The sequence below is a fragment of the Phalacrocorax aristotelis genome, chromosome 5 (genome assembly GCF_949628215.1).
Source record: "Phalacrocorax aristotelis chromosome 5, bGulAri2.1, whole genome shotgun sequence".
Lineage (NCBI taxonomy): Eukaryota > Metazoa > Chordata > Aves > Suliformes > Phalacrocoracidae > Phalacrocorax > Phalacrocorax aristotelis.
Genome location: NC_134280.1, coordinates 56206427 through 56226482, shown reverse-complemented (window position 1 = coordinate 56226482; position 20056 = coordinate 56206427). Strand labels below are relative to the sequence as shown.

Below are 20056 nucleotides of genomic sequence, written 5' to 3'. Positions count from 1 at the left end.
TTTATTTGGCCTTTACATTAAACAACACTCTAAATTAGTAATCATGTTTACCAGACAGTTGTCATGGGGTCACTAGCAGCTACCTTCTTTTCCCTCAAAACTGTGCTCTGTAACATGATGATAGCGTTAAATGGACTACAACTGATGGGAAAAGTAGAAAGAAGAAAGAATAGTCAACAACATAGTAAACATATTTCTTTCAAAGAAGCAGCAGTCTATGGAAAAATCACAGGCAAGAAAGGTCCAGCATAAGCACTAGTAAACCACATATATTATCTCAATAAATGCTAAAACCTTACCCTGGTAAAGCAAGAACAAAGACATGCAATTTACTCACTTTTTTCATGCAAAAATTGGGATGTATGCTTATACATATGGCTTTTTTTAAATCCAAGTTAATAGGGAAAAAGAACAAATGTATTTAAATTGGAATTAAACAAGTATGGTCATGATGAAAAGTCTGTTTTGAAAAAAAATTAACATAAACAGTTAGGATTTGCCCGCTGCAATTCTCACTGATGTTTAAATAGATGATTCTCCCACTGTAAAATGGCAGGAAACTTGCACATGCACATAAACTACTAGACAGCAGACAAACTGCTACATATTTTTTACATTATCCACCCCTGTCCAGAGGTAAAAAGACCAAAAGGATGTCACTGAGTAGCAGTGGCATCTGTGCATTATAGCTGCTGCTGAAGTGCCCAGCTTTGGCCTTCTCCCAGCGCAACAGAGTTTGGTTGGTTTGACCTATTTAAGCAGAAGCACCCTGACAAATCTCCCCTCTGTTCTGAATACTACTGTTTGCCTCCTACACTGAACACCTGCACAACAACACAATCTCATGAGTCTGGTTAGTAAAACAGAACTATTTGTGGGGCAACAGTCAATCTACTGTCCTTCGGCTCTGACAAACTTGGGTGAATGCAGTTTTAGAGCAAATTTGCTGTGGGTCTTGTTTATTTGTTTGGTTTTGTGGGTTTTTTACTACAATTAAAACATTTGGTCTAAAGGCTCCAGAATAATTAATAACTGCACAGATACTGATTTGTACTATCTTTGGAAGAAAAACCAACAGATTCTCCACTAGCAGCTATAAAAATACAACCAAAGCCTGTGTAGTAAAGACAGCCAGGGAATTACATTTTACAATTCTATGGATGTTATGTACTATCATCCACTACTACCACAGAACTGTATTCAGATGGTGAAAAATTACATGTTTGATTGCTCCAGGATTTAGTAGCCGAAAATAAAGTAATGTGTCTTCGAGAAATTCACTGTTTCATGAGCATGTCTTTTTAAAAAAAACTATTGGAATATGTTGGATGTAATAAGGAACACATGTAACTCCTACTTCTGATGAGGAAAAAAGGAAAGAAAAAAAAGTGTTTTTCTCTAGCAGCACATGAATCAATTAACTCTCAAGCTCTTCTCTCTTTGCAGCTGTTTAAAATATAATTATTTTCCATAAGACAGTAAAACAGCTAGTCCTAAAGGCAAAATGAAGTCTTACAAGATTTGTCTCTATGTCATCAGAGATGGATCAACCGCTAATAAACACCTCTGTATCTAACAGGCAGTTTTGAAAAACATGGAACACTTAGCAGCTTGTGCTGAAACCAGACCCACAGGACACTAGGCCTGTTTTATTCAGGTGTTTAGGCTAGGTAGGGTTGGGGGTTTTTTTCAGTTCTAACATTTTACAATTTATTTTCTTCTTGAAGGAGAGTTCTGATATTCGTATATTTTGTCTTTAATATTTTCTAGGAGGTAGACACCTATATGCAAAGTCACCAGTTCACCTGGATTTATCCTTTTTTCATGACACAACCTTGTTATTTTACATCTGACCACTCTAAGCTGCTGACGCTCTGTAAGGAGTCTGTAAAAGCCGGAGTTGTTCAGGAACTCTTTTGGTAATGTAACAGCCTGAAGCACAGCTAAGCACCAGCTGCACCATATTTATCTACTTGTTTATGAAAGAGTTTCCCCCTCATTGTGTGGATAACTGACCTTAGCCATAGCTAATAAGATATGAGCTTCCTTGAACTATGCAGCTTTACACTGAATCTTATAAAATACTTCAGTGTTATCCGTATAGCCTCACTGAGCTCCTAATGAGCTGAAACACATTCTCTCTCCAGCACTGTCATCGCAGAAAAGGTGTGGTCCAAGGAACAAAAATGACCTGGCCCAACCTTTTCTTTGTCCATCTGCTTCTGTAGGCAAGCTTATTGCTGGCTACTGCCAGGTTTTTAGAAGTAGGGAATCAAGCAATGTATAGATACTTATGCTCCACCCTACCCATCATCTCATCTTACTGTCCCAACCATGTAGTGGCAAGAATGGCTTGCTTGCTGCAGGCCAACTGCTTCAGCAGCCTCCCCTAAATTGCAGCTGTTTCCAGATGTATGTCTAGTTAGTCAGAGACCTCTGGAAATTCATCAGTTCTCAACCTTAAGCCTTTAAACAGGCTGGGAGCTACACAGTCTGCATTGAAGAAAATGCGACAATCTTACTTAACATGAAAACCCTGCTTAGTCAAGTTAGTTCCACTAAATCAGATGATGTTCTTATCAATCTATTCCAGACACATCCAACTTTTTTTTTTTTTTTAATACACAACTGAGAAGCTACAATTGGCACAAAAGCAAGGATCACGTCAGCTGTAGAGCCACACTGAACTGACTTGGTAGGGGGACATTTTTTTCCACAAGTTATACTATGATCTTGTGGAATTTGAAACAAGTCAGTGGAATGGGCACAAAAAGAGTTTCTGCTTGATCTCTTTTGTTTCCATTTTTTATTCAAGAATATGACTTTTATCACAGTTGATTTAAATTATAATAATTAAATATAGCCAATTTACACTGGCTTACAGTTGTGGGGGCTCAAGACTGTTTTGCTTCAGTTGCAGGTAGTATTTGATGAGATAGGGCTTTGCCAATAAGCTAATACTTACAATAAATGTTAAAATTATTAAAGTGTATCAGTTGAACCAGTACAGTGCAAGACCTCAGATGTCAACTACATTTACATACAAAAAGCAATAAATCCTGAAATCCTACTTCAAAATCCAAACAATTTGTCTAATTTTGTGGGTTAGTACATACATAAGTAATACATTCACCTTAATCATTCCAAATAAGCATACAGCAAGTTTCATTCTGGATGTTTTTTCCCCCCAACAGCACTACACTAGTTGTTCCTGATGATGTTCCAAGCAGAGCATTCCAAAGAGTCACTCGTGCAGGAAAACAGTTGAGCTGAACTCAGTTGCCAGCTCTTTTCTAATTTTAAGTTTAGCTTTCCCGTTCTGAACAAGCATTCTTTTCCAATACTAGTTAAAAGAGCTTATCTAATTTAACTTTAATTTCTTCCTTGAACATCTGGGAAACTTCATTTCTCTAATCAGTTTCTTACTTTCCTCCACTAATTACAATCTTGTTTTTTCTACGTATATCATTTCCTGTGTGACAATTTTTTCATCATTGGTTTTCTTTCTCTTTATATATTTCCTAGATACTGCTGTTCAAATTCATGCAAAGCACCTTATTTGTGTTGTCCTCATTCTCCTTAAAAATACTCAGATAAAATGTGTCACAAGAAGTTATTTGCCTCTCTGTATATCTGAGTATTTAGCATAGCTTCCAAAATGCCACTGTTTTTTGTCCTGATAGCTTCATCATCAGCAAATGCTAGGATTTAATTTACTCTAACGTGATGAGCCTCCCTTCAGAAAAATTGGCTACCAGCTGTCTCTCTGCTCTAGTAGGCCAAAGTCACACACAAAACAATGAAGCCTGTCAGACAAACGCCACTTCTCAGTTTCACTTTCCTCACTGCCTGTTCTTCCCTTCTTTCCATTCCTCCTTTGCCCTAGGCCATATCTTAATCCCATTCTCAGAATCAAAAGGTTTCTTCCTTTCTATATGGTTCATGAAAGGTTACCACTTAGAACTAAACAGCTACAGGGACTCAGCCTTCAGTTTTGGGTTACTTTCAGGTTTTTTTCTGTATTTTCATTCTTGTATAACCACAATCCCTTTCATGTAGCTTTCAGGCTATTTCATAGATATAGGCTAAAATCTGGAGATGGTGAGCTCTTTTCCATCAAGACAGATACTGTAGTAACATCATACGCATATTGAATTCCACTCTACAAGCAAATCAGGATTTTTTTAAAAGCTACTGATTTAAGTAACAGCACACAACTTAGGAAAAGTCATTAAATACTGTATACAGACTTTCTAATTTCTACAGTATTAGACCATTGTTTAAAAAATTTTATACATACCATCTAATAAACTAAATAGTGAAGATTACACTGAAAAAATAAATGTTTGTCATACCTATTGATTAGTATCAGCAGCAAACAGACAAATTTCAAAGTTTTCCCAAGACAGAATTTTGAGTCTTTACAAAATCACCAAAATTATAAGAAGATTATGTTCACCTGATCTAATGGTTTGGTTTGCATTTCTCTGTATAAACACAGTGGTACGTTTACCAAACATCCATTTCCTTCTAACCCCAGATCTTAGATTTTTGAAACCCCACCAAAAAAAAAAGGTTTTAATGAACACAAATATGTTCACAATATCAAAACAAACTTGAATAAATCATTCATACAGTGTGAAAACAGAAGTCTAATAACTCTGTGAATGAAATTGCTCTGCAACATAAAAGTTTCCATAAACCTCGACAATATGTTCAAGCACAACTAAAGACAGACTTACGTAATATGTTAGGTTGCAATTGCAAAGGACTCTTCAGGTTTTGTAATCAGCTCTCACACTTAACCACAAACCAGTAAAGAATTGTTTTAATATTTCAGTTACATACATTGCATAGCTTAGAAATATATCTTCTTACCAAAGTTAAAGCACAATTTTAGTTTCTTTCATTCATTACAGGAAACTGAGGATCAACATATGCTGTTTCATAAGCTGATAGTTTAAGTAAATCAACAAAGATTCTTTTTAAAACTAGCCTCTCTTACAGCAAAAAGCATAAAGAAAATACTTTATTCCTTTCAGAAGATGTCTAGCTTACCTGGCTTTGCCATTCCACACCGACAGCCTGAACAATATTATCAGCTCTTCAGGTACTAATTCTTGTTAACTGGAAGGATATTTTCTCTCTTGCTGGATTAATAATCAACTTTCCTGATAGTTCATTTGTAATTCTCTGCTGGTTAACCCTTTGCAGGGCTCCCATTTTGAACTAAGCAGCCTACACTGTTCAGTTCATTTTAATACAAAAGTAACAAAACATATGAGAATATCTACATGACAAATAAAGAACTGAAGAGAATAGGTTATCTTTAAAAACTAAAAGCTTATAAATACTTAAAATAAGACTTTCTTTCTCTTAAAGACTCTACTTACTAAACCTAAGAGCCGGTAAACCAATGCATCAACAAACTGAAAGTTGTAAAGTCCAATGGCTCATACAACAGCACGCTCCCATGAAACTACTGTTCAACCTCTCATCTTCGGTGTACATGTAAATACAGCACACGCCTGCTGAATTCTGAAAATAACGTCTTTTATTATTGAACAGTGTGCTGAGAAATTACCACAGTTATCAGTTTGTGCAAGGCCATCCATCTGTGTCGTCAGAAAGCAAGAGCAAGGGTGGCCAGAACTAAAAATGAGATAAGAGAGGCCCAGAATAGCTAAAAAGGGGAGTTCAAATAAGGTCAGAATAGTTTAAGATGGGATACCTAGCAATTATGTATAATTTTATTTTTCAAAGGTAGTAGTAGCAAAATACATACATTTTATCAGTTTCATAAGAATTCAATATATTTCGGTAACTCTGTTGTGAAATGAGTAAAAAGATTGAAACAAACCCAGTAAAGGGGTTTAGAGATCTAGTATAGGAGGGTGAAACAGTCTGGGAATCCTGACCTAGAAAAACTAGCCTTTCTTTGGGGGGTATAAGATGGACCTTGGGATGTGCTTTGATTATGGACAGAGGGAAGAGGAAGAGAAAAATAAACTTGTTTCATGGATGACTGAGGCATAATGCTGAAAAAAATGGCAAAAAATGGAGAAATCTTAAGCAAGCCTGTTTTTTTTTTCCTGGAAAACAATGACTTGGGTTTTTGGATGCTCTAGGAAAAAAATATAAGATGGCAGTTCTATTCACTAACGGATATGCTTTCATGGTAGATTGTGCTATAGCTGTTTTATTGAATAATATTGCAGTACTTTTGTTTTTTCCTTAGACAAAGGGACAGTCTCCAAAAGTTATTGCATAGCACAGAAGAGACTTATCTATTTCCCTTTGCATAAGAACAGTCCTATAGCAAATCTATTTTTACACAACTCTAAGTCTCTGCTCTCTGCCTACTGCTCTCTCTTTTCTGTAGCACCTAATACAGTTTGCTGTAAACTTTCTATGATATGTGCTGTAGAATTTATGATAAAATGCTATAAAGTATTGAAGCAAATTTATTTCATATTTATAGTTAATTTTATTCTGTGAGTGTTTGAAGGAAAACCTTTTAAGAACACCAATAATGTGAGAAAGCTACAACAACTAAATTTATTGTTAAGTATCACATCAGTGGTACTCCTGGGGGCTCCTCTTCATGGGAAGACAGCTTAAACAACATTTTCTAACACATTGGATTGCTTCCCAGAGATGTGATGGCCTACAGAGGCTGTGCTGAACAAAGCAGGCTGGAATAGTAAGTCAGTAAACAACCCTTTTCAAAGGATGGTCACAAATAAGTGCAATTTTGTTTAATAAAGGCAAATTATAGTTATCTTTTGTTCTTTACAAGGTGCATTATCTTTCTCTCCTGTTCCACCTGACTAAACTGGTGGTATCTCTTCTATCACCTGACCGAGTGGTTGGCTGGAAATAATGGGACAAAACAATCCACTATTGTTACAAGAGACAATGACCTTTCATGTCCTTGGAGCTCGCCATGACCTTTCATCTTTCCTATCCTCTCCAATGGTCTCTCCTAACAACTAAAACTACACCCCGTTAGGCTGAATTCCAGATTGTCATAAAAAGCCCCGTCCTTTCGAAACAAAACCAATTTTTACACCAAGGTGGAGGAGAAACACAGGTCCATTGTTCTTGCACAGATGGAAGTTAGAGTTACTAAGGCAACAGCTCTAATCCCCCTTTTTACCACCTTTTTCACATCATTGGCCTATCAAGTGTGCTACCTTTTAACTCATAAGCTCAAAAGCTGGTAGGCTAACTGACTGCCCTAATTAGCTACGATTTTCACAGTACAGACAACATGATGAGCTAATCGAAATTTGCAAAATAATGACGTACCTCCAGCAAATATTCCTCCTCCTGAGGCCCAGTCTTAGAATAACAATAATGAGACCATTATTAGAGGAGGGCATTAAAATGCTGCACTGCTGCTAAACAGAGAACTTAATTGTTCTGGTCTTGTCCATTGAATCAACAACCTATTGTTGTGGACTTGAAAAATAAAGGACTGGAGAATGGGTGCCATAATGATTGGTCTGTGCTGCCATACCAGCACTCTGTAGAATTGTTTTCCTTTTGAAACTCTTGATGGACTAGTAGTTTTGTTTAAAAGTAATATAAAAGGCAATTGTCTGGATAAAAAGTCCTATTTATTGAAATCTTTAGAAGCAGTTGCATGGATTTGTTCATGACCCCCAAGATAAAAACGTAGGGACCATAATAATTCTATTTGTAGAGACCACTGCTTGTAGTGACACTAGATAACGCTGTCCTGTCTAGCTTCTGCAAAAGGAAGGCAGGCATTTCCTTTGCCGACAGAAATCATGACAGAAGGTCAAATAGTGGACAGACCCAATTCATCTGTAAAAGATGTTTCATTAACAAAAAAAAAAAACAACACCTAATGTTTTGGGTCATCATTTAGAATTCTGAGTTTAGAACAAACTGATAAAGGTATGTCTAAGCCAGTCACAACACAAGACTTTTTTGTTTGACTATTGGAAAGATATTAAAAATAATAGACTTTTTTTTCCCCACCTCTTCTATAGAATTGTACCCTAAATTTTGTAGTTGGGAAACTGAATAATATACCTTAAGACATAGTGACTGAATTGATACAAATTATGACTTAATGTTAGCTAAGGATATTCTTCATTTAAAATTGGGACTGGGAGGAAGAGATATCTAAAACCTCTGGAATGTCTTTTAAGCATTATTTTTAACTGATAAGAAATTCTACAGCTTTTCACAAAACATTTACTATAAGTGTGATCTTGAGAAAAAGAAAAACTTCTCCCAAATCAAAAATCATAGATTTATTACATCAAATCATTGTTAAATAATGCTATCCTGGATTCCTCTCAGCTTTCATTGCAATGGAATAGTTGAAAACATAAGCAATTACAAATTTACACTTTGGAACAGAGATTAAAGTCACATTTTACTGTATTTTTTTATAGTTACCTCTCTTAATGCATCTTTCTAAATACAAAGTGCTCAAAAATAGGCTATGATTTCAGATTAATATAAACAAAAAATTCAGAAACAACAGAATTTGAACTTGCAATTGTACCCATTGGTACTTTGCTGTTTATTTCAATGGGAAAAGTTTAGGTTTTAATTTTTTCTTATTCTTATCAACATATTCTAAATCAAAATGAGAAAAAAAATGCAAGGAGGGAAAAAAGGGGAAGAAAACTTAAAGTTAAAGGTTAACCCAAAAGGCATTTCCAGCAGTCCTTAGAACTGCTCACGTAATATAAAGTTGTCTTGCATGTACTCACAGAACACATTTTCTTTAAAGTCAGGGTCTTTTCTGTTGTAAATTGAAAAATGCCTACTATAAAGAAGTATTAAATTGTAAATAAGACCTATTGCTTCATTCAGTCTGTGCTTTGCTTCATTTATCTTCATCTTGTTAGGCTAAATTAATTAACAATCTCTGTGTTGCACACTTTCTCTTTTCATTACATCAAATAATGGCCTGGATATGGGAGAAAACTCTCACCACAGGGATCTTGAAACACTACCTTGAGGAAGAGTCTCTCACATATGTATTGCTTTAGCAATATTAACCAGCTAGATGTTACGACATTTATTAATTCATCACTTTAAAATAATTATCTTAATTTTTTGAGAAATGAAAAATAATTTTTTAAAAAATCGGAGGGTTAAAATAGATCATGTTTACAATTTGTAAGCCACAAGTACTAAAAGAAAGAAAGAACCTAAATTCATCAATAATTTTACTCAATGTTTTATTTAATAGAAAAAACTGCACTTGAATACACTTTCTGGCCAACAGTCTATACAGTCCCAAACATATCAATGTGTCAAATTACTCAAACGAAGTTGCTGTACCATTTGTCTGTGAATGTTCTGTATATAATTAATTGGATGTCTGGGACAGTTTCATTGGTAAATCTGGTTATTTTAATACTGTAATGGGGAGCAATGTGCTAAACTATTAGGCAAGTTTTCTTCCTTTAACCTACATTATGGCATCTAGAGCAAAAGGACAAAACAGTAAAGCCTTTTTTAATCCTGCCCTGATCAGACAACCCTCTTTCTCCAATCACAGCTTTGTGCATGATATCTTTCTGCTAGTGTTTCTTATTTAATTAAAACAGACACTGACAGAAGGACATGGATTAGGTCTGTAATGATGCATTTACTTAGATTAATCGGAGGCTCCTTTTGGAGTAATGGCTTAAACAAAGAACAAAAGGAAATTGTTATGAAACAGCCTTTTATCCCAGGCAAAGGTCACATTATGAGGTTTTTAATTTTGTCAGCCTCTGTTATATTGGGCCTTGCTACTGGAACATGAGAAGTGCTTCTCTCCCCCCTCTCCCCCGAGCCAAGCCAGTTATTATAATACAGCCATTAAAGCTGCAAATTAAAATGTCTGATTTTAAAACAGGTTGCTTAGCTTTCAAAACCCTCCAATTAGCATGTTGTGCATTGTTGTGAAGGAAAGAAACCTAAAATGCTAATGACCTGCTGCCAGGTGACCACACTGCTGTGCAAAATAATACAGACCCTTTCAAGTAGTAGTAACAGTAATAGTAGTAGTAGTAGTAGTAATAATAATAATAGTAATAATAATAGTGCCCAGGTCTTATGAATTACCCAACTCCAGGTCTATTCTGCACCACATGTGCTTAAAGAAACAGCCGTGCATCCAGCCAAAGATCAGAGTTCAGTAGTCAGCACAAGAGATTGTTGTATGTTAACTGGAAAGAAGTCTGTGCCCACTCAGACACTGTAGGGAAAGAGGAAAACATTTGAAACCAACCATGGGCCAGGTGATACTTGGACCAGGCACAGAGAAAAGCATGGAATGGAAAATTCTTACCACCTCAGACAGCAACTAAACTACACTTCTGTAAATCTCAAAAGAACCAGCCCCAACTTGCTGTGATAAATTCTGCTTCTGTGCTTAGTTCACAAAAAGTCAATAATGCATTAAAGGACCCCAAATATAGGTATATATTTGTCCTTTCGCAGTTCACCGTTCATTGTAACAAGTTCACAGAACACACAAAATTAAGCTAGAGCTGCCAAATCTCAAAATTTTTCCACAAATCTTGCGATATTTTCATAAAATATGCTACAGGAGAAAGTATGATAATGCAACTTCAAAGACTCAAACCAGCTAGAAAACGTTTTCTTAGACCTCATGGTACTTGAAGCTCTGGTTTCTTGAATACTTGAGTTTTAGCAAACTTACTCACTTCACACAAAATTTCAAACGAACTCTCATCTCCCAGTGACAAAATTTATCATAGGTGACTTCCTTTTTTGAAATCGTAGCTGTAAAAATATTCATTAGTCTTCTGACCACCTGAACCGTACACAGACCCAATCCTTCTCCAGTCACAGAGCCCACATCTCTGGCAAGCTGAAATGTCACGCAATACCCAGATGCACACCACCTGATACCAGTGAAGAAGCAAAACCTTGCTGACAGTGCCAACGTTGGATCCAAACAACAGCAGCAGAGGCTGCCGTTCAGCACCACAAAGAATACCTTCATGAAAACTCCAAATAATTTGCTGGGCATTCAAGATTAATGCCACTTAACCTGTTTTTTTTACCAACAGTTAAGAAAAAAAATGCGTTCTCTGTAACTTTACATCTTTGCCATAAAGATCCCAGTCCAAGCCCCTCCAAACATACCAGCATAGCGTGACAGCGTTCTTCTGAGGTCACAGTAGTAGGAAGTTGGATGAAATGTTGAGAAGCTGTGCTAGACTTGATTTCTGTTCATTCGCAGAAGTCTCTCACCTTTCAAGTGATTCCTAATTGACCAGTAAAGGGCAAAAAAGACTGCAAAGGGTATTTTCAATCATTCTTTATCTGTTATCACATTATGTTTTACTTAAAAGTTCATTAGTCCAGAAACAAGGTACTGTGTGATTCCAAATCCCAGTGCTCCCAAAACCACTACTCAGTGGAAAGTACAATTCAGTTCCTCTCCAGATAAATTACAAAACAGCCAGGTTAAGCAAATTCTAACATATAAAGGACCATGGGTGTGGTTTCATCTGAATCCCACCTGTCAACACTCTGTATTGCCTGTCTCTATTTTACACAGTACAGGCCAGATTCCACCACGTTTTTGCTACTACACTCCCTCAGAACATAGTCCTGATCCTGAAAAAAATTTAACAACTTGCCCTTGAAAATATTAACACAAGTATTTGCAAATCACTGAAATGGCCTATGTAAAAAGGGAAAATACACTTATTTGCAAAGACAGTAATTTCAATTTGCTTAACACACAAACAACTGAGCTGCTTACAATGTGGCAAATAAATTCTGGTAAACAAAATGTTAATAACATTAACTATGTAGTAGCATTCTATCTGGTTAAAAATATGCTGAAATTCACAGTAGTCTTCTACAACTTTGAGACATCACTGTTGTCAGCTGGTACCACCATTTATTTATTTATTTAAACTTAACTTCTGTTCTGCCAAGATAATCACATCTTAAGATATGAGAACCTGTTTTCACAGACACATGTATCATCCACTGGTGTTCCTTGGCTGCCTCTTAGCTGTTATTTTTTCCTGAATAAGACCACCTCTGTGAGACAGAAAACACACCGCTAAGTTTATTTATACAAAATATGCTAACATCTAATAAAAAACAGACTTCATGCACAGTGATAGGTGGCTCTATCTTTCAAAACTCATAGCCAGGAAATTACTATTATTTTCCTTTGTGGCTGTGTACATACTATGTTTGTAGAATTCATCCTAACAGTGTATTTTAAAGGCATCTTGCAACAGCTACTGTATTGATATGCACAATGCAAATACACCATTTCCCAAAAGTTCTATTTGTCCCTTAGAATATACGAAATACGCCAATGCTTTTTTAGTGAACAATAAAATCTGCATTAGTATCCTACATAGAATGTGAATTCATGCTTTAAGATCAGAGCTGCTTAGACAGCAAATTATCTGCATCATTTCACATTTACCAGCTAGAGAGCTGTCCAGGTACAGTCTGTATACAGTCAGCATTAGAACAATCAGTACTTTCTGTCCTGTGGTTTTTGCTGAATATCCATGTAGCACATAGAAATATATGTAAAAGACCAATAGTAATCCAGTAATCTAAAACTTCAATGTTAGGGTCTGACAAGAGTCAGGCTGGCACAGCAGCAGCTAGTGGCATGGTATGGTAGAAACACTAGTACAGCAGTCAAATACTCAGTAATCATGCTGGTTTGGTGCAGAATAAGACACTGATCAGGCTTTGATACATTATGAGTTCAACTGGGCCCATTAAAGTACATCTCTGAGTAATACAGCTCTGCCATGCTGATCCCAGAAACTCTAGTGGTGCATAGAGCAGAAAAGAGAATCTACTTTCTCATTTCTTTGAACATCACTTTCACACACTCAAGCAAAATTCACAATATGCTCTACACTAAAGCACAGCAGAACAAAACTTACTTCCAGGAAAAAAAATCATCAAGTCATTGAGATTTCATGCATAACAGTGTAAGCATATTTGACCCAAAGACATGAGGAAAAGGGAAGTCTGTTCCTTCTAAATCTGTTTTGTTGTGGGGGGTTTTTTGTTGCTAATGTAGTCCCACAGATTAGTAAGTGTTTTTATATATATACAAAAAAAAAATTGAGCCTGTATAATATGGATCTATATATACATAATGGAACCCATATAACAGGCATACAGTGGAACCCAATCCTGTTCTTCACAGTACCAGCTTGTGCCCCCAACCACTAGCACTGATTATACAGAACATCAAATTTCTCTATCTTCATATACTTTGAAACGAGAATAGTTCTTATCTCTGAGCACTGATAACAGCTTTTTGTGTTTATCTCATTATGTACAACCTATCTCAGCTTTTTCCATGTATCCTTCTCTACAGGTTCTCTGCATCCTATTCCACCTGGTCAGTCCATATGGGTATCACTGTATGCACAGCTTCATATATCTGTAAGATGAGAGAAGGCAGAGCTGTCTGCTCTTTGGGTTTCCAAAAGACTGTATTTGGGCATACAAAATAGCTCTTTTTCAGCCCTAGAAACTACAGGATCAAGCAACTTCATATTTGAATTCAAGTCACTTATCAGATTACCACAATCACTACTAGAAATTCTTATTACTACCTAAATCATCTTGCAAGCCTAGATATCCCAGCTCATTCCAAAACTTCATTCCCACCTGATCTGTGATGCAACGTACAAAATATTGTTGAAATCCCTTATCATTTTCTTATTTGGTTTTGGAACTGTTGCCCCTATGAACATACTATTGAACTTTTGATCTGACATCTTAAACTCTTTTTGCAATTTCAGTCTTCATATTTTCATATCTGCTATTTTTTTTTTAGTCCTGAAGATAACTAGATAAATGATGGAACAAAAAAAAAAATCACACAAGAAGTCAGCTCCACTCTTGTGGCTATTATCACTTGATGTCAATAAATAATAGAGCTATTATACTCCAAACTGTCTTCTGCACGAGAATACTGATCTACGCAATTCATCACTGATTTTATAGTGAGTGTCAGAAATTAAGCTGATAAACTATTTCATATTATATGTAATAGAAAAGCTACCTATATACTTTCAAGGGCACCAAATATACTCAATGAGCATTTCAAAAACATATTTTTGCTTTCTAGCATGCAAAAGCAGCCTGCACAAATTGCATTAAAATTGCACCCCAATTAAGTGAAAAGAAAAATATCTGTCTGCAGTTTGGCTTGCATCTCAGTTCAGAATCACATGCAGGGTTTCAAGAGAAACCAGGCCAAAAGTAACTGTTAAGGCATTTCAGTTTGCTGGTGAACCCAACATGAAATATCTCATACACAGGAAGGCATCATGCATATATAATCACAGTGTCAGACACAAAAGATAGCCACGAGGTGAACTTCATTACCTTCCACTCAGCACCTTTCAGCATTCAACTTAAAATTTTCCCACTGGTCAAAATTTCCCAATCAGTATTGCCTAATCAAGAGGGCACACAGAAGAGTAAGGCATATTTTTGACTCAGTACCTGGCATGCTAATTACCTTTTTATGCCTTGGTTTACCCATGTGTTAAACAGGAGAAACAAAACCTTTATAAATCACCTTTCTAAACTGCTTTGAGATCTGCTGATAAAAAGAGGGAATGAGGGAAACTGAATCTCTAAGCAGTCTGAAACAGGTATCACTTAAAAACAAACCAAAACCATTCAAATGAATATACAGGTCTGGGAGGTTTTGGTTGGTTTTTGATTTGGTTGGTTGCTTTTTTTTTTTTTTTCTTTCTTTAATATTGGAGCCTTCAATACCCAGTCAGCCAGTCATACTACTGCATTGTGGATCAGAGCACGCAAATTAATGAACCCAGGACAGTGAGTGTGCTTTGTTTACATGCTGTATCCTGTACATATCTTTCCTAGGTCCAGACTAAAATCCAGCTCCAGCTGCAATAGCTTTCAGGATGACAAATCTTTCTGGAGCTGTGCCACACAGTGTTTCAGACCTGAAAGGTGCTGCAAGCAGGCACTTTCACTACAATTCTTCAAGCCCCACATTAAACATCCCTCCAAAGGTATACCTTCACAGTTTAATGACATGCACCACCCAGTCTTTGGGTACTCATTTCTTCTGCCCATATAATTATCAGGATTTTAAATCTTTCATTTCTAAAGAGTGGAATTAAAATATATAACCTATTAGAAAGAAGATACTCCTAACTACAGTATAGAGACTCATTTATAGTTCACTCTCAAAGAGCTTAGAGTAATAGATTTTGAAAATATGTCATTTTCGGTATATATTAACATTTTGGGGTGTATCTAAATCTTTACCAAATTTTCACTGCTGACACAGCTGGAAACTCTGTCACACTGGTGAAAACTTAAGCAGTTTAGTAAGCACAGTAACACAAATAAGTTGAACCTGCTAAATTTTTTAATTATTGTAATTAATTCAGTGTTCCACCAAGCTAACTTAGCATGGTTATAAAAGTCTTGCTAGTAATCACAGAAAAGCTGTATAACTACCTGGTTTCTTCAACATTTGTGAAAAATACAATTATCCCAAATGTGTTTTGAAAACACAGTTTTCCTGACTTTTCAAATATATATATAACCTTTTACATGTATGCACAAATATATATTTGTGTATGCATAGGTATCTATACCTACATGTACAGTTACATTTAAGCAAAATCGCTAGGTTATGTTCTCAGTCTTTTCTTCAAAGCCCACCAGTTAGAGCAGATGGAAATTAGTAGCCATGTCTCAGCTCTTGTACCTGAAAGGGGACACCACAAGGTGCAGGACAGAGCAGGTGCTGCAGGTGAGTGGCCTCAGGGAACAGATGCTGCAGTAAGAGAGGAGGGAGCAGAATGAGAGAGGCAACAGCTTGGGAGAGCTCAGGGACGCTCTACATAACCCTGGGAGCTTCTGCCTAGCATCTGCATTTGAGAGGAAACATTTGCGAGCACTTCCTTCTGACAGACTACTTGAGATTAGAAAAGGGATGCAAAAAAATGAAAGAGTTAAATACATAAATTCATATAGAGGTTTATAATAATCACATATAGCGTGATTATCTTAAATGCTAGAGAGATAGTGGTTTGCGCTTCCCCCCCACTTAAGCCTGCACCTTTTGTCATAATGAAATGCATAGTCAGCCCTCACTTGGTAAAATATTTGTGTTGCCATGCAGTTAAACAAATGGTTTTTTCATTTTCTTTTGAAATAGCCTCCCACCCATGTTTCTCTAAACAGTGGCCCATCAGTGTACAGTGAAACACGTACAAGCTGAGCAGTGAAGTCTCCTCTTGCCTCAGTTAAAAGGGTCCTTTCCTTATTTCATCAGGCAGAACACATGGGGAAATAATAGGACTTCAAAAGTAGTGGTGTACCTCTGAAAGGAATTCTGATTCCATAATATTCCCACATTCCACTATAACTCACAGCATCCGATCTGCATTCAGCATAATAGTTTTAGCACAGGCAAGTGCAGAAGATCAAGGTAATCTTTCCTTATTTCTTTTACACATTGATATTCATAATTCCATTGTGTGCTGTTTTCCCTCTATTTTTATTCTTCCCAATTCTTTGTATGAAATATGAAGAACTCACAAGTATGATTATCAAATTTATGGTGTATGCTTGCTACACCGCACATTATAGTCTCACAGTTATTTGCCCTGCAGTATGAAAGATTTGCATAGTGTTTAAATGGGAGAGATCTATACAAACTATAGTTAAAATATTATTACATTTATATGTTTTTCTATATGAACTAGGAAAAAAAATAATTTTTTATTCCACTTTAGGGCAACATTTTACTACAATTAAATGAAAAAGCTTAGCTCTGCTACTTCTTTGAAAAGAATCATGACCAAAAAGACACAATTTGAGGAATCATAACTGGAAGATGATAAAGAAAATCTGTCTACTTCCATATGAGGCAATATCACAACCAAATATATCTTGTTGATATTTAAAATCTGAACATATTCCCTTCTGTAATTCTTTCATCTGTGTGCACAATTTATACAGGAGCTTTGAAAGAGAAAAGAATAAAGTGCTTGCCTTTAATCCCAAGGGTTTTTTATGTGGTGTTGTTTTTGCTGGTTTTTTTAATTCATTATACTCTTCCTTTCCCATCACTGGTGACCAACACTGCAGCACCATACCTCCAGCTGTGAGCTTGAACATACAGCTTCCTGAAGCCAAAACAAGTGCTGCTTTTCTGATTTAGAACAAGGGACATCTGGGGGGGGGGAAGCCTAAGCTTCCATTCCTTTTGAATTTCAGTGTCACCTCTGTAATGGAGTATATGACACAGCAACCTAGACAATATGACAAATTGCAGGAAAAGCTGCAGCAATTAAGGTTACAGAAAATTATCAGATCTTTTAGCAGCAATTTAGTATTGGGTCACCTTTAGAGGGAAAAACTCTTTAAACCATGTTTTACATGAAATATTTGATAAACTGTACTCCTAATTTGTAAGGTTTTTCTGTTACAGAGCACAAGATTAAATCAGATGTACCTGACATTAATCCTCTCAGGGAGGACTATCGCCTAAGAGGAGAGGAATTCTCTCTTGCAGGAAATCCAGCGCACGTTAGACACAGACAGACAGAAGGACAGATAGAGAGAAGGAAGGAAGGAGGGTAAATATCAACAAGTAAAAGGGCAGAAGATTACCTTGGTAGTTGTGCAACAGTTACAGAAAAAGAGTTTAAAAGGAAAGTGTTTTTTTCTCCTCATGAAGTCCAGAGTACACATTTTATCATAGTGAGCACTGACTTAATTTTCCAGGACTCAGCCTGAGACAACAGTAGCTGACTACAAGCTCAGCGGAGGAGTCTAAAATTAGTATTTTAAAAAGTCTTTTTATTCTCATAAAATTTGTACATTAAAACTGACATTTTAAAAGGTTACTTCTGTAGAGAGGAACTAGCAGCTATCAAAATCTGAAAACACCAATCAAATGTAAACGTGTTTCAAACCAAACTTCGGTTAGCACAAAGTGCCATGCCAAACAGCGGTTTAGAGCAGGAGAAAGCTTTGAGAAAAATTATAAATTAGGTAAATCTTCAAGTTATAGTATTATTGCCTGAAAGCTGTAGTTTAGACATCTTAGTGCTAACTGCCAAATGGTCTGCATTATTCTACATTGTTAGCCATAATAAGCAAATTCTCTATCACTTCAAACATATTATCAATTCCCATTGAGCATGATTGTGATATAGCCAGAGAAAAAGGCTTTCTTTTAAAATTGTCCTGTTTTATTTTTCTTCCTTACTACAGAATACACCTTATTCCATATGGATTTTTATACATTCTAGGATAAGAAAAATGCAACTATTCATTCATATGTCCAGATGTGTATTAGAATTACATTTACCCCAGTCTTTTATATGTAAGTTTGTTTTATCTATCACATGCAGCTGTAAGTAGAAGAGACAAGTTAGTCCAAGGACATAATGTCTTTCAGGCTCTATAGCACTTAGCAGGTTACTGGGCCTCCAAGGCCTAACAGATTTAACCAAGACTTTTCACACAATCAGGTAAAGAAAGCTAGGCCAGTCAGCAGATGTCCCATTCAGAAAACAAAGAGAATATTTTAGTGACAATGTGAGAAAACAACAGTAAAAATGGTAGCAAAACCCACTGAACCGTATCGCTCTTTTTTACTTTACTAAGAACCATCAGCTGGCGTTTGACTATGACATTCACTGTAGTCTTCAGCAAAGAGAAAGTCAGTCATACAAGCTTTGTCACAAGAGACCCAAATAAACTGTTATAAGAACCAACTACATCAGTACTGGACAATCTTCTACATTTTAATTTCCTCTGTGGATTTAGGATTAATTCATAGATGAACTGTTAAAACACCAGGCTAACAGATGAAATTTTATTGTCATGCATGTCATCACTAAATTAATCTACAACAAAATGTTGCTGCATTTGTACCTTCAGTTTCACCTCAACATAATGCAAGTATTTAGTGTCCCCGAGTCTGAGTCAGCAATATTAAAACTTGCAAAGAAATGGTTATTAGTATCCAAAATGGCTATAGTCAGTTGCAAACCAAGGAAGAGGTGAAAGCACTGTGGTGTGAACAAAGCCAGTTTTAGCATTTGTTAAGGTCACTTCAGTTCTTCAAGTGGCTGTTCTTAGAGTCCATTACCTCAGCTAAATACGCTCAAGCAAACCATAATAATGATGGAGATAACCCATCTGAAGAAACCAATTTGGGGTGTGGTTTTGAAGTTGAATCAGGGAAAAGATGACTACAAACCCTATGCTCTTGCTCTTCTCTAAGGCCAAGTTTAAATAAAGAAGAATACTTTTCAGTTATCTTGGACCACATTTCAATGGCAAATGAACTGTGAATGAAAGAAGTTTACAAAGACAACTGTTAAACATTAAAGTATAGTATGATCACTGTATGAATTAGTCATAGCCAGTTTAGACACTGTCTAACCCACTTTCCAACCATCTGCAACAAATGTGCTCCATTAAAACAGAACCATATGGAAAACAAGCTAGCAATTAACACAGCTTCTATGCATACCTCTAATACAGCACAGATTTCAAACTTTGAGTGAAACTGACTGCTGAATTACTTCCATATTGCTGCCATTTAGACCTTGGCAACACATATTTATCCTCACTCACTACAGTATGTCATCCCAACATACTGCTATATCATCAAAATAAGCATGAAAAAACCACCCACAACTGAGCCACTGATTGTGGTTTATAGCCTCTGTTAATAAAATATTTGCGGATCAAAGTATAACAGGCTTTTTCAAAGATGCATAATATGTTATTTACCAGCCAGTATCAAAACTAATAGCTAATGCAGGGCAAATCGATTAATTTGTTAATTGGCACTATCTTGTACTATTAAACAAAACTGCTTCAGGTTTGCGTAGCTTTATGCTCTCCCACGTTATTTAAGTGTTAGAGATGCTGCACTTAACACTGTTTTCATTTCCCAATCCAAAGGGGACATGCAGAAATCCTTGTTCAAAAATTCAGAGAAACTAGAATATTTCATAAT

At 36.2% G+C, this 20056-nt stretch overlaps 1 protein-coding gene across 11 annotated transcripts in view; it reads right to left on the bottom strand.

Moving 5' to 3' along the window:
- SOX6 (SRY-box transcription factor 6) overlaps positions 1–20056 on the bottom strand; it is a 379848-nt gene that overhangs the window by 261560 nt on the left and 98232 nt on the right. For 2 of the 11 annotated variants that reach the window (XM_075094699.1, XM_075094706.1), the window contains exon 1: positions 5059–5625. The exons of 8 other annotated variants lie outside the window; for them this stretch is intronic. The gene's annotated coding sequence lies outside the window, so the exon portion shown is untranslated. Of the gene's footprint in view, positions 1–5058; positions 5626–20056 lie in introns of those variants that run through there. One more of the 11 variants, XM_075094695.1, reaches the window with a different exon arrangement.